At 43.9% G+C, this 13,564-nt stretch overlaps 1 protein-coding gene across 6 annotated transcripts in view; it reads left to right on the forward strand.

Annotated features, from left to right (window-relative positions):
• The window catches only part of Rbfox1 (RNA binding protein, fox-1 homolog (C. elegans) 1), a 1,527,688-nt gene that overhangs the window by 274,279 nt on the left and 1,239,845 nt on the right, over positions 1–13,564 (forward strand). The gene's annotated exons all lie outside the window — the stretch shown is intronic.

Consider the following 13,564-nt stretch of genomic DNA (forward strand, 5'->3'; position numbering starts at 1 on the left):
CCATAGTCTGGTTTATGCTACTGTGTATTGTTGACACATTCATCTTGATAATAGAAAAAGAAAGCTACTTTTCATTGAGAAATAGATTCAAAGTAAAAGATGATTAATGAACCGAGGTTCTTTGCATTCCCGAGATGTGTTCTGTACCCCAGATCTATAAATCTGCCTGTGACTTGCCCTCTTGTGAGATTCCTGATCACTCTATCAATTCTCCATCTCACCTTGCTGGGTGTATGGTAGCTCAGCCCCCAACCTACCCAAAGTTGTGAATGGAAGAGGGTGATGGTGAAGGTTTCCAGGAGATTGCTTTCTGTGAAGCACCTGGCCTGACACTGGCTGTCACAGGCTGCGGGAGCTGACTTTGCATGGGGTGGGAGGATAATGCTTGCTTTTATGTCACTATTGTCACCATAACTGTAGAGTTGACTCTAGTGTGAGTGAGAGATTAACTTGACTCCAGACAGCACATTCTTGATGACCAGAACATGGTGCAGAGGCTGGTCACAGGGACTAGAAAGGAAAGAAGAAGACATAAAGCAGAGGCAGATACCCTCTGATCTTCAAAAGTCCATGTCCTCCTCCAGCCAACACCTACGTCCTGTAGTTCAAGGCTGTCTCAAAGAGTACTCAATGCCAGAGAGAAAACACTGGAAACACAATGCAACTAGAGGGAGCCATTTCAAGCCATTATAAGCTCAATTTATAATTAGCCTCTTTTTAACCTGTTAGATGCACCCTCACAATGTCTCTAATAATAGGTGCAGAGAATGAACTCATGGGATGACAGAAATCATGAGTAGCTGGTTAGGAGTTAGTTATTCTCTGTGTAGCAGCACTTTGTGGGCGGAGCTCATTATAGTGTCCTGGTGCACATTGACTCCTCCCACATGCAGATGTGCTCGAGGCTCTTAGGTTGTCTTAGGTTTTTCCCAGGACAGCCAAGGAATATCTACTTGCTATGAAAATTTTTCACCCCTAAATTAATCCATCCTGGTGGCCATTCAGATAGAGGATAAAATCTAGCTTAAGTGGAATTGGCCCTAGTCCTTAGCATCTGTGAGTATCACACTTTATTACAAACTATGAGGTGATGCCTATAGTTCAGAGCTAGAGCAAGAATACAGATATGAACAATGGGTAGCCCTTGTCTTCTTGTGTATTTTCGACCTCACCCTTGTTAATGCTTTGTATAGACTTACAAGCTCATGCTCATATTGGACCTGAGTAAACATTTGCTGAACTCTTTTAGGTTACAAGATTTCAGTCATTTTTAACTTGCATTTTATTTTAAAATGTGTGTGCATTCTCTCTCTCTCTCTCTCTCTCTCTCTCTCTCTCTCTCTTTCTCTCTCTCTCTCTCTCTCTCTCTCCCTTTCTCTCTCTCACATGCATGTGGGGGGTGGCTCTGAGTGTGTGTGTATATGTGTGTGTATAAAAGGTTCATTCCATGTGTGGAAGTCAGAGAAAAACTTACAAGCATTGGTTCTCTCCTTTCACCATGTGAGCCCTGGGTATTAAACTCAGGTCTTGTCATGCTTTGCATCAGGCATCTTTACCTGCTGAGCCATCCAGCTGGGTCTATATTGTTTGCTAAGACCAAGTTGATTTAGAGAGGAGGACTTGGATACCACTTAATTAGATAAAACCTTGTGTATTATATCATCTAAGCATTGTAGGAAAGTTATGAAGGTCATCTTCATTCCTTGTTTGTCTGGGAACAATCAGCCAAGGACAGACTTCCAAAGCCAGAGTCTGGCTCCCTGGCATCTCTCATACCTTTCAAGGCCATGGTTTTGTGTTTGTGCTGACCTCTGAGAGCTGTGCACAGGGCACAAGGAGAAAGTAGACTTAAAGGAGGAGCTGCTACAGAAGGACAGACAGTAGAGAGCTGTTGTGGGATGCAGGAGACAACATAAGGAGACTGTAGTTACTCACTCGCTCATTGCTCAGGGGCCCAGTGTGTAGGGAGCACTTTGCCTGTTTCAAGAGCTGAGTTTGATGCAGTGCATCTTGGAGGGAAAGAGTTCCCTTGGAGTTCTTGCCGTAGTAACATGGATGGAAACAACAAGGTCATGTCCTTAGACTTGCATAGGGAATGCATGAGGACAGATTCTGCTAAGAAGAGACTCAGTTGAGAGGTGAGCAGTGGGCAGGAGCCACAGCCCACTCCTTTTCCTTTCCCTTTAGGCTATCTCTGGAAGATCACTCAGTTGCAAGGGCCTCTCTATTGGTTCAGTATCACCCCTGCATTGGAAGGAGGGTCACTCCTTGCATTTCATGTTTTCAGGGGTTAGCATTTCTCTTTTAGGTAACAAATTTTTATCTATTTCTTTACAAATGAGATGCATTGGTTGCCTGGAGAGAGCAGGTGGCATCAGTGGCATCGCTGCTGGACTCTGTCAGCTCGGGCCATGTGATCTTATGAATGTTTTCTTGGGAGTCTCATGCCTTTCACTGGAGATTTGTCAGCCCTTCTTATGGTGCAGGGAAGGAGTCTGAAGGCATTTACAAATACCTTTCTCTGTTTTTCCCTGCCCTGGTCCCTCCCTCTAATGAATCAAAGTCCTTCCCAAGACTCCACCTTTATGGATAGGAATTGTGAGATTATAGTCATGGTGAACCTGGGATAGGACATTGCAAGGACACTGCTTTGTGAAGTCAGTGATGTGAGAAATAAGCCCTGGGGCCACACCATGGAGCCACTTTGGACAGCAGAGCTGGCTTTTGAAAGGTAGGCAGACTAAATATCAGTTAAAGATATGAACTTGAGAGCCACTCACAACTGCAGTTTGATCGTCACTGTGTTGGTTCCAAACTGTAAGACCTGGGGCAAGTTCTTCAGATCCTCAAAGACCAAGTTCAAAATCCTTGTTAAAACATAACAAGTTTTGAAGATGAAATGTCTCCCACAGGCACTATTTTGGGAGCTTGTGGCACCTCTTTGGTTTGAGTCTAGTTTTCAGGCATAGGGCCTCAGAAGTGGGGTTAGATATATTATAGCCAGCATTTCTGGCCGCAGATTTCCCCTTTTTATCCTTCTAGAAGTAACAGGACTTACCACTGGCTCCTCATACTATGGACAGAACACCAGTGCCCGGGGCTCCTTCATCATGAAACTGGGAAACTATAATCCTCAGGCTATTGAGGAATATTATTGACTAGAGAGGTCACCAATGTGGCCTTTAAAGGGGACTGACTGAGGGTGGTTAAACTTGGTACACTTGTGCATGTAAAGTGCCAAGTGGTTGGTTGCTATTGATTTCTTCTTGCCCACTACTTACTGAGTTATGAGTAGTTTATATTATTTATATCTTAATAAGAGAGCTACAATAAGCCAGTACTAATTAGATTATAATTTAAAATTCTTTAAAGATATAAATAAAAGTGATTATTCCATAATATGTTATTGAGCAATGATGAGTTTGCAATGTATTAATTTTATTTCAAAACATAAACAAATTAGTAATAACCTGAATAAGCATATTCAGAGAAAGTAATATTCCATATCTTTTGTCTTTTAAAATTATTTATTTTTGAGAATTTCATATTGTGCATATAATGCATTTTGATTAAAATTTGATTATGTCCTGCCACTTCCCCCAACTTCTCTCCCTGGCCCCTCCCCTCCCCTATAATCTAAGTTGTTCTGGAGCTCACTCTGTAGTCAAGATTGACTTTAAACTCATGGCAATGCTCCTGCCTCTGCCTGCTAAGATTACTATGTGGGGCACTTCTAAACCAATTTTAGACTATCAGCATTGTAACTCTTTCAGGCATGTCCAACCCATGGACCCTGGGTCTAATGTACTGAGATTAAACACCAATGAAGCCTAATACAAAACTGTAATACATAGTTAAGAAATGAGAGATTTCAGAGTTTACTTTTTAAAAGCTTAATTGTCTGCCTCCTGAAGATGACTTTGTAGATGACAGTCTTGTATAGCAGTATCAAATGTTTGGACATTCTTGGTAGATATTTGTGAATTTGTATATGAATTTATCTGAACCTCAGTACCTGAGTTTGGCAAACACTATTTACAAAGAGCTATGTGGAGAGTGTTGTTGAACATGTGAACTACAGAGTGTATGTTGCTGTAGCAGAAAAACTGCCGTAATGAATGCACAGGCCCGTGTCCCAAAAAAACTTTATTGACAAACCAATGGCTATTTGTTGGATGGATGCAACCCCACAAGTCCTAGTCTGCCCTAATCTATATAGACACTTGATGGGCATAGTTGTAGGAACTGAAACAGTCTTTCTGCCTCGCTCTGAATTCTTCTTTTGAGGTGGCTTGTTCCACAGATATCATTAGTCACAGAAGCCCACAGGAGCCCAGCTCAGTTAGAGGAGCCATGTTTTAAGCAGATGCCATGGAATTGCTCTTGAGCCTAAAAGCAGGATCTTTAGCCAGGCAATCTGGAGTGGTGGAATTGCAAACTTCACCCTTAGACAGATGGGTATATTGGGGAGCCCTAAAGCGCTCACTGTGAGCCAATAACTTGCTCACTGTGGAAGTATGAGGACCTGAGATCAAGCTCTGGCACCACACAAAAGCCAGGAAGCAGAGAAAAGAAGCTGCCCTGGGGCTCATTGGTCAGGTGGTCTAGCCAAGTCAGCAGGCTTAAGATCCAGTGAGGGTCTTCATCAGAAAGAGAAAAAAGATGGAAAGCAGCTGAGGAAGGCATCAGATGTCATTCTCTGCCCACCCCTACCCAGGCATGATCACACATATTTGCAACAGGCACTCCCACACATATGTGCAAATACACAAATGAAAATCTATGTGTGTACACAAAATAAGCAAGTAAAAGTCACATATGAGACACAGAGTCACCAAAGACGTTGTTGTCTTTATTCCTGAGTATGCTCAGCATCTTTCTCTTGGGGACTTCATGCTTAGACTTTGAGCATTTCCCCGCATCTCCAGCACTGAGCCATGACACCTCTCTGATTAAAAGAAAAAACCTACCATTCTGCTTCCTAATCTAAGGCATGCACCCCTTCCTTCTCCCCATCCTCAGAAAGTTTTAAGTTTACAGAGGCTAAAATAATCAGGTCTCGTGTGTATATTTCTTTTCAAAGTGTTTTGGTAGCTTCCTTTGAATTCAGTGCTCTCTCTTATGTGCTTGATAGAAAAATAATATCAAGATGCCTTGAAATCTCCCTGGAGTTTAGCTCCCTTTTCGTAGTGGGACTCATACAAGTTAGGAGCTGACTAAAAAGGGCCCAGCTACCTTCCATGGGCCCTGTCATCTCTGGTGGTTCATATGTAGTCTCTCAGATAAGACTTTCATACCTTAGTTCTTTCTGGCCTTGAATCCAGTCTGAGGGAGTCTTTAGAGTATGCACAAAACCACGTCCCTTTGACAGACAGTGCAAATTAAAAGATCTGGCCTAGCCTAGGAGCCAGGTACTCAAGCTTACCCCTGGGTTTTCATTTCCAGTTAGGCACTGCAGACTCTTATTGCTGACAGAGAAGCTAAGGTTGGTGGCAGAGTGTATACGACAAGGAGTCTCGTGCCAAGCTGTAATTGGGAGGCCTCTTTTTAATCAGGACATACCCTACAGCCCAAACACTGGAAATCTCCTGTAAGGCCAAGACAGGAAATTAAACACACCAACACGAAGCCCAGCGCAGGCTACATATGGGGTGTAATATTGCCAGGCTCTGAGTGTCCCTGGAGCTTTGGGTGGAAATTTGCTTCCTTAGAGAGTAAACTGGGGAGTGACATTCCTACTGAGCAGCTAGAGATAGCACCAAGCTCCTATGAGAGTGAGCACTGCTGTATTAAATGCAGCAGACAGACTAATGGACATTTATTACATTTAAACAGAATGGTAAGTCAAATCTGCTTTGGACTAGCAGCTACCATTGTGTCACATCAATAAGGAAGATCTTCCGTGGGTTTTCTATTTTCAGAAACCTTTCATGAGCACCTAGTAAACACCAGGGGCTGTGCTGACTCCTAACACAGGCTCCTCACACTAAAGCTGTTTGCTGGCTTGGGAGAGGTTTGACTTGTAATTTTCTTGTTTTCTTGCCACACAAATGTGGAGACCTGAGCTGGATCCTCTGAGGCCCTCACAGAAAGTCCAGGTGTGGTGGTGCACTTTGTAATTCCAGTGCAGGGGAAGCAGAAACAGGAGGATCCCTGAGGTTCACTGGCTAGTCAAGCTAGCTGTATTCGTGAGCTCCAGGTCAAAGTGAGAGACTCAATTTCTAAAAAGCAAGCTAGATGACACCCGAGAAAGACTGCCAAAGTTCACTTCTGGCCTCCACATGCATACAAGTACACACACAGACACAGACAGACAGACACACACACAGACACACACACACCTTGTTTGCTAGGAAGACTTGAAGGAGATGACGTAGCTCTTGATCATGCTCAGTTGTGTGCTTGATGAGCACAGAATCAGCAGCAGCAGCAGCAGCAGCAGCAGCAGCAGCAGCAGCAGCAGCAGGTAGTCATGTGCAGAATCTCTGTGTTAACACTCACATGAGAGGAGACTATGGCTCAGGGATGCCATTCAGCTTACACACGGATTAGTGCATGAGGAAAATTTGAAATCAAGTCTGTGTGCAATACCTTGCAATGATTTCACTTATGAGTATGACAACACAACCTGAGGCATGTGTGTGTTCAATCACAGTTATGTCCGTTTATGCATACTCTATAAGTGTGTGCACACATATAGAGACTAGAGGTTAACTGTGGGTTCCTGCTCAGGTGTCACTTTCTTCTTATTATTTGACACTTGGTCTCTTACTTTTTGTGTATGTAGAGTGCATATATGAAGTCCATATGTGGAGTGCATATATGTGTGTATGTGCCTAACAGATCAACATTGGGTATCATTCCTTATATATACACAGATTTTTGATTTATCTTTGAGATGGTCTCTCACTGGCTTGAAACTCATCACTCAGGCAAATCTGACTGACTAGTGAGTCCCTGGAATCTCTGTCTCTCTTTTCCCATTACTGGGATTACAATTGAGTGTCATTGTACTCAGTTTGATATGCGTTCTGAGATCTAACTTGGAATTAAGCACATTTCCATCTGATTCAGTTCTCTAGCCACATTCCAGGGATCTGAGGGGCTTCTGGTCCATGAGGATGCAGACACAGAGATGGATGTTTGTGAGGGACAGAGCCTTGTGATGCTTGCTGGTCTCTGAGTAGGGAAAAAGAAGCTCTTATGTGCTGTGCTTGGGATAACAATGCAAAATTCAACTGCATCTACTATACATGAGACAGTGGGTAACGAGGCAGCATGGGCATTCTGGTTTTGTTTGGAACAATTGGCTCTTGGGTCTTATTCCTTTTTTTTCAGATCTCTATTTTATTTTAATAATTTTTATTAGGTATTTTCTTCATTTACATTTCAAATGCTATCCCAAAAGTCCCCATACCCCCCCCACTCTGCTACCCACCCACTCCCACTTCTTAGCCCTGGTGTTCCCCTGTACCGGGGCATATAAAGTTTGCATGTCCAATGGGCCTCTCTTTCCACTGATGGCTGACTAAGCCATCTTCTGCTACATATGCAGCTAGAGACATGAGCTTAGGGAGTACTGGTTAGTTCATAATGTTGTTCCACCTATAGGGCTGCAGACCCCTTTAGCTCCTTGAGTACTTTCTCTAGCTCCTCCATTGGGGGCCCTGTGTTCCATCCAATAGCTGACTGTGAGCATCCACTTCTGTGTTTGCCAGGCACTGGCATAGCCTCACAAGAGACAGCTAGCTATATCAGGGTCCTTTCAGCAAAATCTTGCTGGCGTATGCGATGGTGTCTGTGTTTGGAGGCTGATTATGGGATGGATCCCCGGGTGTGGCAGTCTCTAGATGGTCCATCCTTTCATCTCTTTGGTCTTATTCTTAGCTTGAGAAAATGACCATCAGAACAGAATAGCTCCCGGGGGCATGATCAGTACAGAGACCAAGCAACTGTTGTGGGGTTGTTGGAAAGCCATAAAGTTGATTGAAGGGCGTCAACTACTAAAGTCCAAGGGCATCCTAATGCCGTCCTGGGTCTATGCACTGTTGAATGCAATAGTAGGAGGGGCTACTTTTGTTCATGGCCAGTTTTAGAAAATAATACATAGACACATAGGAAAATGATCCGTTAGTTTTGAGTTGAATGTTTAGGGTGCTCTGACCTTGCAGAGAATCTAGGTCACACTAGATCTTAGGCACAGCTGACTACAGCAGGTCAGACAGTCACAGTATGATGGTGTCACTGGAGAGCAGCCTCATGTTATGTGTCTGGGACTCCTCCGCTTTCCTTGTCTCAGCTCCATTCTAAGCAAGTGTGGGCTTCATTCTACGGATACCTGGTTACCATTTTAAGGAAGCTGAAGTGCCTTTCTTCCTTCCTAGATCTGAGCATTGGTGATCTTGTCAGAATTTAGGCCATCACCAGATGCCTATCACAAACAGCTGGGTGGGAATACTTCATGCACCCACGGATGCAGCTTCTGGTGTGTTCCATACACTTTGCTTGCACACATCTCAGTGTAAGCAGGAGCTGCTGTAAAGCATAGAGAGGGAGCACCGAGCATGGCGTTGCTGGGCCCAAGACCTGCTATATTACCTGAATGCTAAGGAGACAGAGAACCTTGTGCAGTTTCTCACTGTCCTCAGACATTTGGTCATGCATGTGATGCCTTTGTGTTTCTCTAGCAGTGGGAGAAGGGCCAGCAGGAAAGGTGGGAGTTGGCTCTGAAGCACCTCTAATCTAATGGTGATATCGAAAGTCCCTGTGACAGGACAGTGGGACAGTCTTGCTTCCATGGTCCTCAGTCTCCTTTTCTTCCTTCTGCTCATGGCTCTGGGTCCAAACCTGATTCTTAATTTTCTTTTTTTGTGCCAATGACAGGGGGCAGCAACCCCATGATTTTTGAGTTATTTGTTGCAGAAGTTGGATAATTTACAAATCCTGTCCAAATTCCTGGGGGAAAAAGAACCTTGATTTGGGCCGATTCTTGTCCTGCTTAGCGCATCCCTAAGCAATAGAGTTCAGATGTCTAGCCTAAGGTAGATAGTCTTGACACTTCATCCCCACAGACTAAGCTTCGCTGACATGCCTTCTCCACCAAGCTAAAAGGGGGCCCTTGAAAACATGAAGTCAAAATAAATCCTTTCTCTTTTGAGGTGTTTCTTTCAAGCATTTTGGTCATAGTGACACAAAGTAATGGAGCAGGTCACTGTGACCAAACCCTGATCAAAACAACAGAATGAGGGGATTGCTTGTTTAGACTATGGGCCCACTGTGAGGTGCAGTGTCATGGTGGTAGTTAGGTGTGGCAGCAGAGCTTTGCCATTACAGATAACAAGTAAAGAAAAGGCATACAGAATGAGGCCACAGCAAGATATGGCCACCAGAACAGCCTCTACTTATTTTGTTCACAACTGGATGCCACTTCCTACCTTTTTAACCCCTACTGATTATGCCATCAGATTCCATATCTATGAAGGATTAACCCATTTATTAGGTCAGAGCCTTTGTGATGTCACTGCTACATGTGTCACGGGCAGAAGTACTTATAGTTTCTTTTTTTATTTTTTTATTATTTTAATTAGGTTTTTTCTTCATTTACATTTCCAATGCTCCCCCAAAAGTCCCCCATGCCCTCCCTCCCCATTCCCCTACCCACCCACTCCCACTTCGTGGCCCTGGCGTTTCCCTGTACTGAGGCATATAAAGTTTGCAAGACCAATGGGCCTCTCTTTCCACTGATGGCCGAGTAGGTCATCTTCTGATACATATGCAGCTAGAGACACGAGCTCCGGGGGGTACTGGTTAGTTCATATTGTTGTTCCACCTATAGGTTCTTAATACAATTAAGTTGATAATGATGAACCTTCTCAAAGCTGAGTAGATGACTCAGTTTGTAAACTGTCTGCCCTGCAAGTAGAGACACCTGAGTTGACTCCCCAGAACCCATGTGAAATAGCAGCTGTAACTGCTCACTGTAATCCCGATAATGGAGAAGTAGATACAGGCAGATCCCTGGTGTGCATTGGTTAGCCAGCCTGGTTGAATTAACATGTTCTGGACCAGTAAGATATCCTGACACATCAAACCAACAAAGAAGCCATAAGCAAAAGGCAGACAGCATTCTGAGAACTTGTACTTGTCCTTTGCCCTGAGCATACACCTTCACACATAGTGAACCCCACACACATACACCTGTACACATGTGCACACTCAGACAAAGATATTGACTGTTTCCGGTGAGTGAGTCCATCTTTTCTCCCTGTTTCTTTCTATGTCTGACTTTCCTTTCTTGGGTGAATGCTGGCAAATGCCCCTCCTCTCTAGGACATTTGCATCAGAGCAAGAGCTGAGACTGCATAGAGTCCACGCTGCCCTTGCCATCATTCAGCTTGCATGGTAGTGGAAAGGCATGCTTTTAAAATTAAGTGCAAAAGTTTGCAGTGTACTATGAAGGAAAGATAATGGGCTCTTAAGGCCACTGTGCGAGGTGTTTCCATATGGAGGTAGTGACATGCGGGAGCTGATTAGCTGTGACCAGCACTCCAGGTCAAAGTCGAAGCATGTGTGACCTCCCTGTAGCAGAAGTCTCTTTTAGAATAATGAATACGCAAAACTGGAGTGAGTCTTCACAGATAAATAAATAAGGCTGGGGGTCCAGGGTTACATTATACAAGGTGTCAATTCACATCATTAAGTAATGTGGAATAAAGCAGGAAGTGACAGATGAAGGATCCAAATGATACTGTAACGACTCTGGGTTTTGTGGGGATTGTCAGGCTGCCCTGTACAGGACTAGGAGTGCAGGTCTGGAGACAGGAAGAAGTGCCATTGCAGAGCCAAGAGTCAGTGGATGGCAGAGTCTAAAACATTGAAGGAACCAGTCCTGCTTAGACATTAAAGCACCTATTGCAGCCCAGGGGTCACCAACCCCACAGTGTCTTGGAAATAATCATGCTTTTTCTTTCTCTTCCCATTTGGGTGGAGGGCAGAGGGGAGGAGCTAATGCACAGATATGCATTCATGCCTATAGTGTCTGGTGAGCATTTTCAAGTTTCTTCGCATTAGCTCTTCATCCCTGGTGCAGTCTCAGTAGGATGGAAATGCAGCCAGTTCCACTGAGGCTTCAGGTTCTCTCTGAATGCCTATTAATATTTAGAGACTGTACAAAAATCATCAGTTAATACAACAGGGTTGCGGTAATAGCTGAATGAGGAACGCGTATTGCAAGCATGGAGACTTGAGCTCAGTCTCCATGAACCCACATAAAGAGCCGGGCATGGTGGCACATGCTTGTAATCTCAGCACAGGGGAGGTGGAGGCAAGGTGACTGAATCTCCAGGCTTGCTGGCCAGCCAGCCTAGCCAAATTGGTGAGCTGCAGGCCAATGTAGAGAACCTGTCTCAATGAGGAGAACCTGGAGGCAGCTGAGGAATGATACATGAGGCTTCCACAGGAATGCACACAGCTGTTTCTGCATACATGTCTGTGCTCTCATACTCTCTCTCTGTCTGTCTCTCTTCACACACACACACACACACACACACACACACACACACACACTCTCTCTCTCTCTTCACACACACACACACTCTCTCTCTCTTCTCTCTCTCTCTCTCTCTCTCAAACACACACACACACACACACACACACACACACACACACACACACACACACACACACCCCTCACTCACACACATACCATGTATCGTTTCACTGGAAATCCAGAGAGCATCATTTTGCTTTGTGCTGTCTGTGCCTTTGCTAATGACTGTTTTTAGTCTCGCCTTGTAGCAATATTCTCAGCCCTTGTTTTTTATAAAATAACCTACCTGGAGGAATTGACACATTCTAATTCGTGAAAAGGAGGGAATGTAAGATTAATTCCAACTTCAAGTTGGGTTAAAAACAGATGGCGAGGTGTGGGCATCAGGCATACTAGACATAAAATTAATTGCTATTACCTGGGTATCACATACTAGAACACAAGAAGAGGCCATGATGCTCAGAGAAAACCTTCTCCTGGAACGGAGGTCACTTTCCTTCCTTGGTGCTGTAATGCTTTGGGTCAGTGAGGAATTGCTTCTTAGACGATACAATATGGTGAACAGCTGGTAAGTGCCTGGGCATTTGGCCAGATGACAAAGCTATGGCATGCAATTAAACCCTGCCTAAGTTCTCTAGCTCTGGGTAGTGAAGAGAGCTAGAAAGATTCTGCAATTGTGTCCCCATAAAGGAAAGTGTAAGTGACCACAGCAACCTCCCAACGATTTAGTACAGCATAAAGGGCCAAGAACACCCTTGGGCACCAGTGAAGAATGAGCTCACACTGGACCAGTTGGAGTCAGTGAGAGAGGGACATGCTCAGAGGGCCTGAAGAGGAATGAGGCCTTGGGTCTTTTGGGTAGTTTGATATAGCTTGGTGTTAGGACGAATGACTACCCTATGGGATAGAGGAAATGACAGGAAGGTGGGAACGTATGGGAAGTTTGAGGCTGTCTATAGTAGACGAAATTGTTTTAATAAGTAGGAGGCATACACATTTGCATACTGGAGATCCAAAAGGTTCAAGCAAGTTCTATTCTTAGAACTCAGATTGTCTTCCTGCTTAGTTCAAATCCTGTGAGTCAGCTGTTCATTCCTGAACTGTCTCAACTCTCACCCCATGGTCATGCTCATCATCATACATATATTCACATACATTCATATATGTGTGCATATATGCACATACATATAGATATATGTATACATATACATATGAATGGATGGTTTGGTGAGCAAATGGATGGATGGGTGATAGAATTGATCAGTAGAATCTATGAGTAGTATGATGTGTGGATATGTGGGTGGATGGATTGGTGTGGGTGTGATTGAATGGATGATACATCCACTGATAGGTAGATGTGTATGGACAGATAGATTCATGGTTGCAAGGGGCAATGAGTAGTTAATATATGGAGGAATAGTAAGTGGATGGCTGAGTGAAGGGCTGGGTGTGTGGGTAGATGAATAGGTATGCATAGGTGAAAGGGAGAGTAATTGGTGGGTGTCTGCACAGATGGATACATCCGTGAATAGAAGCTTGGACAGATTATTGTTTGTTGGGGTAGAGAATTATATGGATAGAAGGATGGAATATAGATGGAGGAAGATCTTGTGGATGGATGAATACATAGGTAAATGTGTGGGTATATGTATGTATGTGTAGGTGAATGGATAAAATGGTGAATGGGCAAATGGATGGGTAAACAGACATTAGTTCATGAGATTTTATACTGGTTAAAAGCTGTTACCTAAATTAAAAACATAAAGCTAAAGGTTACTGAAGAGTGAGTGTACTGCCAGAGGAAGCTGCTCCCCCTGTGTCACTTCAGAGTTCTCTGTGTGCTCAAGTATCTCTACACCTCTTTCTCTCCAACAGTTTGAGTCCAGTGGGTGTCCCAGATTGTACTAATTTATCAACACTCAGGGACTCACCAAGTGCGAACATTTTCTATACCTGTGTCCATCACAAGTGTAGAAACACATATAAGAGAGGGTATACACTCTTAATATGTCTGCA

The sequence above is a fragment of the Mus musculus genome, chromosome 16 (assembly GCF_000001635.26).
Source record: "Mus musculus strain C57BL/6J chromosome 16, GRCm38.p6 C57BL/6J".
NCBI classification, from domain to species: Eukaryota; Metazoa; Chordata; class Mammalia; order Rodentia; family Muridae; genus Mus; species Mus musculus.